The 7,481-nt window shown below is 38.5% G+C and overlaps 1 pseudogene; it reads right to left on the reverse strand.

Moving 5' to 3' along the window:
* Positions 1-4,123: 4,123 nt before the first annotated feature.
* LOC103257975 lies at positions 4,124-5,271 on the reverse strand (annotated as a pseudogene).
* Positions 5,272-7,481: the final 2,210 nt, after the last annotated feature.

Raw genomic sequence — 7,481 nt, forward strand, 5'->3', positions numbered from 1 at the left:
CCTCAGGGAGTCCGATTATTCTTAGGTTAGGCCTCTTGAGGTAGTCACTCATCTCTTGAAGGTTTTGTTCTGTCTTTTTTAGCTTATTTTCTGTGTTTTTAAGAGTTTGGGTTATTTCTATATTTTGGTCCTCAAGCTCTGAGATTCTTTCTTCTGCTTGGGTAATTCTGCTTTCCATGCTTATCAATTTGTTATTTATTTCATTCACAGTATTCTTTATTACTGTTATCTCAGATATCAGCTCCTTCCTAGTTTCTTCTTGTGTCTCCTCAATTCTTTTTAATCTCTCCATTATTGTTTTGATATCTACATTTGCATTTTGAGACCCTTCATTCTGGGGACTTTTCATTGTTTGTATTCCAAAGTCAATTTTCTCAGTGTCTGCTCTCCCAGGCGTCTGGGAGAGACCCATACTCTTCTTTTGGTTTTTCTTCATTTCTGTAGATTTTTCTCCCTTTACCCCTTTCCCTCCCCCTCTTCAATTCTGTTTTTGAGGGAAGGTGGGGTTGCTTTTATTTCTCTTCTGCAATGACCTGTTCTTCCTTATGAGGGTCTTCTCTTTGTTCACTTTTCCCTCTGCTTTACAGTCTGTCTATTCAGCAGTTTGCAGTCTTGGTCCGTTCAGAGAATCTCACCAGTTCACCTATGCCGTCGCCATCTTGCCCCATCTCCTTATATTTCCGCTCGCGGTGAACGTTTCAGGGCGGCGGAGCTCCATGGTGGCTTGAGTTCGAGGGTGGGGGGCGCGACGGGACGGCCCGGCGGGGCCGCACAAAGAGAGGGCTCCGGGCCGGGAAGGGGCGCGCACGGCGCGGGGCTGCAGGCGCCTTGCCGGCACGGGCTGGAGGCTGCGGCGCGTCAGCCCAGAGGCGCCATGTCTGGGGAGCGTCGTGAAAATTTAAAAACAGAATTACCATATGATCCAGAAATTTCACTTCCAGGAATATATCCAAAAGAATTGAAAGTAGGGACTTGAACATATATTTGTACACCCGTATTCATAGCACCATTATTTTACCAATAGCACAAGGTGGAAACACTGCAAATGTCTATTAATAGATGGATTGGGTCTGGGTGTAGTGACCTTGTCTCTATAAGAAAATAGAAAAATTAGCTGGGCATGGTGGTGCACACTTGCAGTCTCAGCAACTTGTGAAGGTGAGGCAGAACAATCACTTGAACACAGGAAGTTGAGGCTGCAGTGAGCCATGACTGTGCCTCTGCACTCCAGCTTGGGCTACAGAGTGAGAACCTGACTTAAAAAAAATAGATAGGTAGATAAGCAAAATGTGTTATACACAAACAATGGGATATTATTAAACCTTGACAAAGGAAGAGAATTTTGACTAATGTTACAGCATGAATGAACCTTGAAGATATGCATGTAAAATAAGGCAGACACAAAATGATAAATATTGTATAATCCTTCTTCTATGACATACTTAGAATAGTCAAATTAATAGAAATAAAAAGTAGAGTGGTGGTTTCAAGGAAGTGAAGAAAGGGGAAAGTGAAGAGTAAGTGTTTAATGTATAGAGGATTTCAGTCAGGGAAGATAAAAATGTTCTGGAGATATATGTTGGTGATAGTTGCACAACAATGTGTGAATGTATTTAATGCCACTCAATCATACCCAAAATGTTGAAAATAGTAAATTTTGTTACATATATTTTACCACAATTAGAAATAATTTAGTCTACTATAAGAAAATAATAAAAAGTTAAAATTTATTGCATGTAAAAGCACGCAAAAAGAGCATTTTACAAAATTCAATACACATTTTGTGAAAAATACTCTCAGCTGGGCACAGTGGCTCATGCCTGTAATCCCAGCATTTTGGGAGGCCAAAGCAGGAGGATCACTTGAAGTTGGGAGTCTGAGACCAACCTGGGCAACATAGCAAGACTCCATATCTTAAAAAAAATAAAAAAGAAAACCCAAGACAAACAAACAACAACAAAACAAACAGAAGAAAAAGAAAAAAAAAGAAAGTATTTTCATTTCTCTAGGGTTAGAATAGATTTTCCTCAATTTTATAAAAAGCATATACAACCTCTCCCCCAGACCCTATAAGTAACATCATGCCTAATCATGAAAGACTGAATGTTTTCCCCTCAAGATTGGAAAAAAGGCAAGTATGTGTGATCTCACCACTCCTATTTAATATTGTACATTTTGGTCCTAGCCACTGCAGGAAAGCAAGACAAAAATATTAGTTACAAGATTTAAAAAAGTATATATTTATTATTTACAGTAAACAGGATTACATGGATATAAAATCCCATAGAATATATTTTTTCAAACCTGCCGGAAAGTATAAGTAAATTTAGCAAGAATGTAAAATACAAGGTCAATACACAAAATATAAAAACAATTGTATTTCTATATACTATAAACAAGCAATTGAAAAGTGAAATTTCAAATAGTCATTTAAAATAGCATTAAGAATCATTACATACTTACATTAAAAAAGTGTTCCAGCCTATACACTGAAAGAGTCAAACAGTATTGAGATAAATTATTTTAAATACCCAAATGATTTGACATATCTACTGTATTTATGAATTGAAAGAGTCAATGTTGTTAAGATGTCAACTCTCTAAAAATTGACCTATAGATTTAATGCAAAATCCCATGAGACTTTTTTTTGGTAGGAAGAAACAAGTTGATTATAAAACTTATATGAAGCCGCCAAGTACACACAACTCCCAAAGTCAATACTCAAAACTATTTTGAAAAAGAAGAGCTTTGGAGAACTTACATTTCTAAGTTACAATACTTAAAGCTAGAATGTCCGATGACATGTGGTAATGATATAGGAAAACTTTAGAGAGACTTAAGAAATAAACAAGATGTATAATTCAATTGAATTTATACAAGTGTGTCAACATAATTCAATGAGGAATGCACAACCTCTGTAACAAATTGTGCTGGATGAAGTGGATTTCTATTGCAGAAAAAATTACCACTACTCTTACTTCTCACTACATACCAAAAACTCACATAAAACGGAACATGGACCTAAATATAATATAAATATATATATATATAAATACATATATATATATATATATTTTTAAACAACAGATAAAACATTTGTAATAATGGGTTGGGTAAATATTTCTTTCTTCCTTTTAAAAAATTTTTTATTATAAAGATGTGGGGTACATTTCAGGGTTAGGTATACAAACACTGATCATGCAGGTACCCATGTTGATGAGGTATGCCCCTCCCTCCCCTAGCAGTTTCCCTCAATTGCCCATCCCAACCCCCTATCCCTCACAGTTTCCCACTGCGAATAGACACTTCTCAAAAGAAGATATACGGGCAGCCAACAGACAAGTGAAAAAGTGCTCAGCCTCACTCATCATTAGAGAAATGCAAATCAAAACCACACTGAGCTGCCACGTAACCCCCGTAAGAATGATCATCATTAATAAAACAAACAACAACAGATGCTGGCGAGGATGTGGAGAAAAAGGAACGTTTCTACACTGCTGGTAGGAATGCAAACTGGTGCAGCCTCTTTGGAAGACAGTGTGGCGATTCCTGAAAGAACTAGAAATGGACCTTCCATATGACCCAGCAATTCCCCTATTGGGAATATACCCGGAGGAACTCAAATCATTCTACCAAAAAGATATCTGCATACGTATGTTTGTTGCAGCTCTTTCTTTATTTTATTTTATTTGTTAGATTCATCTTTTTAATGGCATCATACAACTCAACGAAATTAGTCAGTGGGGGCCTCTGGACTCAGCAGCTATGAAGGAGGAGAGACCCCTAATACTCCCTAAGACATGTCGATTCAAGAAGACATTCAGGAGGGGGACGTTGAGCCTCTCTTCTGTTTCTTCATATAATGTTGGGAAGAAGTGGAAAAACCCTAAGTGTGAGGAAGGCAGGGAGATCTTTTCTTTCAGTCTATCAGTGAAGAAAGAAGTGAGGAAGGGGCGGGTGCTGGGAGTTGGAGCAAGAAACAGTTAAATCTGGGACCTACACACACACACACACACACACACACACACACACACACACACACACACCACCTTCCCTCTTTCTCTAAAATTGGCAACTGGGGCCGTGAGAAGACCCCATGTTCAAGCTCTCGCCTCTTTTTTTTCTAGCTGGTCAAAAGTTGATAATCACCACTCTAGGTGATGTAGCGAATCCAGGGAAGGGCCTGGTAACCGGTTTTCTCAATGACCTTGATCCTGGATATGGTAAAGTAGGGGATCTCAAACCTGACCCCGGTGGGGGTCTACCCTCCACCTCCTCCTTCTTCACACGGGGGATGCCAAAGTGAACTCGCATCAGGTACTCTTTGCCCCCCCAGGAAAGATTTAATACTCAAAATAGTTTCGTTCTTTGTCACAGACTCCATCTCTATTGAAGTGCTCGATCTCGCTTATGGCCACATGGCCATGTTGCTGGTCTTGGAGCAGGGAGCCGGCATCCATGGGTACTGACACAGATAATCTCCATGCTGTTGTTCACTGACTGCTTCTTAAACTGCCCCTTGTCCTTGATCTCCATGTGGCTGTGGGAGAACTTCTCAATGACAAACTCAATCCAGATCAGCAGTTTGACTTGGGTACTGAGGCAGTAGGACTTGAGCTCAGGATGAAAGAGAGTGGGGTAATTTTTGAAGTGCGAGACCCACGGACACTGGTGAAATGTTACATTTTCCAGCTTCACCGATTTGTCTTTGAGGTCCAGTTGCAGTTCTGACATTCCCAACAGAAACACCTTAAGCTTGATGTTGCCCACGATCTCCCTCAGCAGGACACACTGACACTGACCAGCAGGTTGACAGACTCTATCACATCGATGAACACCTCGTACTTCTTGTGCTTGATGCCCTCTGAGCATGATGGGCGACACTCGCAGCTTCTCCAACTTGTTGCCCTGCTGCATGATGTAGTCCTGCAGAATCTTGACATCCGTAGTCTGTGGGAAGCCAAAGTCATGTAGCAACTTATAGACGATGACAAAGTTCTCCTGGATGCTCTCCTCCTCCAGCTCATTGAAGTATTCACGGAGCACCTCCACTGTCTTACAGAGAACTGAGTACACCAGCGAGCCTTTGGTGTTCTTCAGCGTGGGGCCACCAAGTAGAGGTTGCTTGTGTTTGATTCATAGGAAGTGGTCTCAGCCATGTCTCAGCAACCAGCCTAGGGCACCTTATTCCTCCTGTTGCACCAGCTGAGGCATGAAGTGTTCAATCTCGCTCATGGTCACATTGCCCTTGTAATTGCAGCTGATCAAGGGAGGGAGGGGGCTGAGTGTTGAAAAACTTCCTACTATGCACCATGCTTACCACCTGGAAGGCAGGCTCAGAAGCAGCTTAAACCTCACCACCACACAATATGCCTATGTAACAAACCCGCACATGAACCCCTTGAATCTGAAAGAACAAAAAAATGAAGAAGGTGGAGGAAGACATGGTGGTAGCCAGTGAATCTTGGAGGTGGGGTAGGAGCACCTGATTTAGACAAATATTCCTGAGACAGACTATAAACACTTTAACCTGATCTGGGAAAAAGAAATGGTTAATTGACCTCCAACAACAATTACAACACAGCAATCCAAACAAACAAACAAACAAATAAAAACAAAAAAAAAACCCAATGCTTTGCTCTTGGAATTGTACTATTAAGAGAATGTAATGACCATTCAAAGATTAGAAACAAAATATTTGCAATACACATATTTGACAATAGAATTGTATCCAGAACATATTACAGAACATATTAAAAACTTTTAATCCCATCTGACCTTTTTGTAAAAATTGGCAAACTGATTCTAAAATTTATACGGAATTGCAAGAGATTCAGAATAACCAAAACAATCTTATCAAAGAACAAAGTAGAAGGAGTCACACTGACTGATTTAAAAACTTATGGTAAATAAAAAAAGCAATAAAACATTGGTAATCAAAGCAGTATTTACTGGCACAAAAATAAACATATAGATCAATGGAACAGACTTGAGAGTCTAGAAATAAACACACACATCTGTGGTCAACTAATTTTTTACCAGAATGCTAAAACTATCCAATGGGGGAAAGAATAGTCTTTTCAACAGATAGTGGTGGGCCAACTGGATAGCTACATACAAAAGACCAAAACTGGACTCCTACCTCACACCATATGCAAAAATTGAATCAAAATGAATTAAAGATACAAATGTAAGAGCTTAAACTATAAAATTATTAGAAGAAAATAGGGAGGTAAATATTCATGACCCTAGATTTGGTAAAGAATTCTTACATATAATACCGAAAATACTAGCACTGACAGAAAAATAGATTAATTAGAATTAAAATTTAAAAAAATTGTGCTTCAAAGGACATCATCAAGAAATTAAAAAGACAAGCCACAAAATAAAAAAATATGTTTTGCAAATCATTTCTCCATAACATAGACACAACTTTTACAACTCAATAATAAAAGACAAATAACCCAATTTAAAAATTGACAAAGAATCTGAATAGACATTCCCCCAAATAAGGCAGATAAATGACCAATAAGCACATGAAAAAAAGCTAAACATTATTAGTTATCAGAAAAAACCAAATCAAAGCCACAATGAGATACAACTTCATACCCACTGGAATGGCTGGAATCAAAAGTCAGATAATAACAGGTGTTGATGAGGATGGGGAGAAATCAGAATCTTCATGCACTGCTGGTGGGAATCTCAATTAGTGCAGCTACTTTGGAAAACAGTCTGGCCATTCCTCAAACAATTAAACATAGAGTTACCATTTGACCTAACAATTTCACTCTTAGCATATATACTTAAGTAAAATGAAAACATATGGCCACACAAAAACTTGTACACAAATATCTATAGCAGCATTATTCATAATAGCAAAAGTAGAAGAATGCAAATGTTCATCAGTTGATGAACAGATGAGCAATATATGGTATTTACAAACAAGGGAATTTTATAAGTACTATTCAACTATAAAAAGAGATGAAATACTGAGACATGCTATAGCATAGAAAAACCTTGAAAATATTATAGTAAGTGCAAGAGGACAATGACAAAGACCAACTATTACATGATTCCATTCATATGAAATGCCCAGGACAGGAAACTGTGTATATAAAGAAAGTATGTTCATAGCTACTTAGAGTTGGGCAGTGGGGGATAGAAGAAGATTGGAGATGGAGCACAAGAGGCATAACTCAAGCAGTATGGGGTTTATTTTGAGTTGATTAAAGTGCTCCACAATTGACTGTGGTGGTGATTGCACATATCTGTGAATATGCAAAATCCCTCGACTTTACATTTTGAATGGGGAAATTATATAATATGTGATTATATCTCAATAAATCTGTAAAAAAATATCAAAAATGGAAAAAGGGAACTCTTGCCATGCATTTATAGGCACGTAACATTAATAAGGGTGACTGATCTTAATCCAGGCAAGGCGAGGACCAACGGGAGGCCCCAAATTTACCTGTACTAGA

Source organism: Carlito syrichta, unplaced genomic scaffold, assembly GCF_000164805.1.
Source record: "Carlito syrichta isolate Samal-C Ts95f unplaced genomic scaffold, Tarsius_syrichta-2.0.1 Scaffold301922, whole genome shotgun sequence".
Lineage (NCBI taxonomy): Eukaryota > Metazoa > Chordata > Mammalia > Primates > Tarsiidae > Carlito > Carlito syrichta.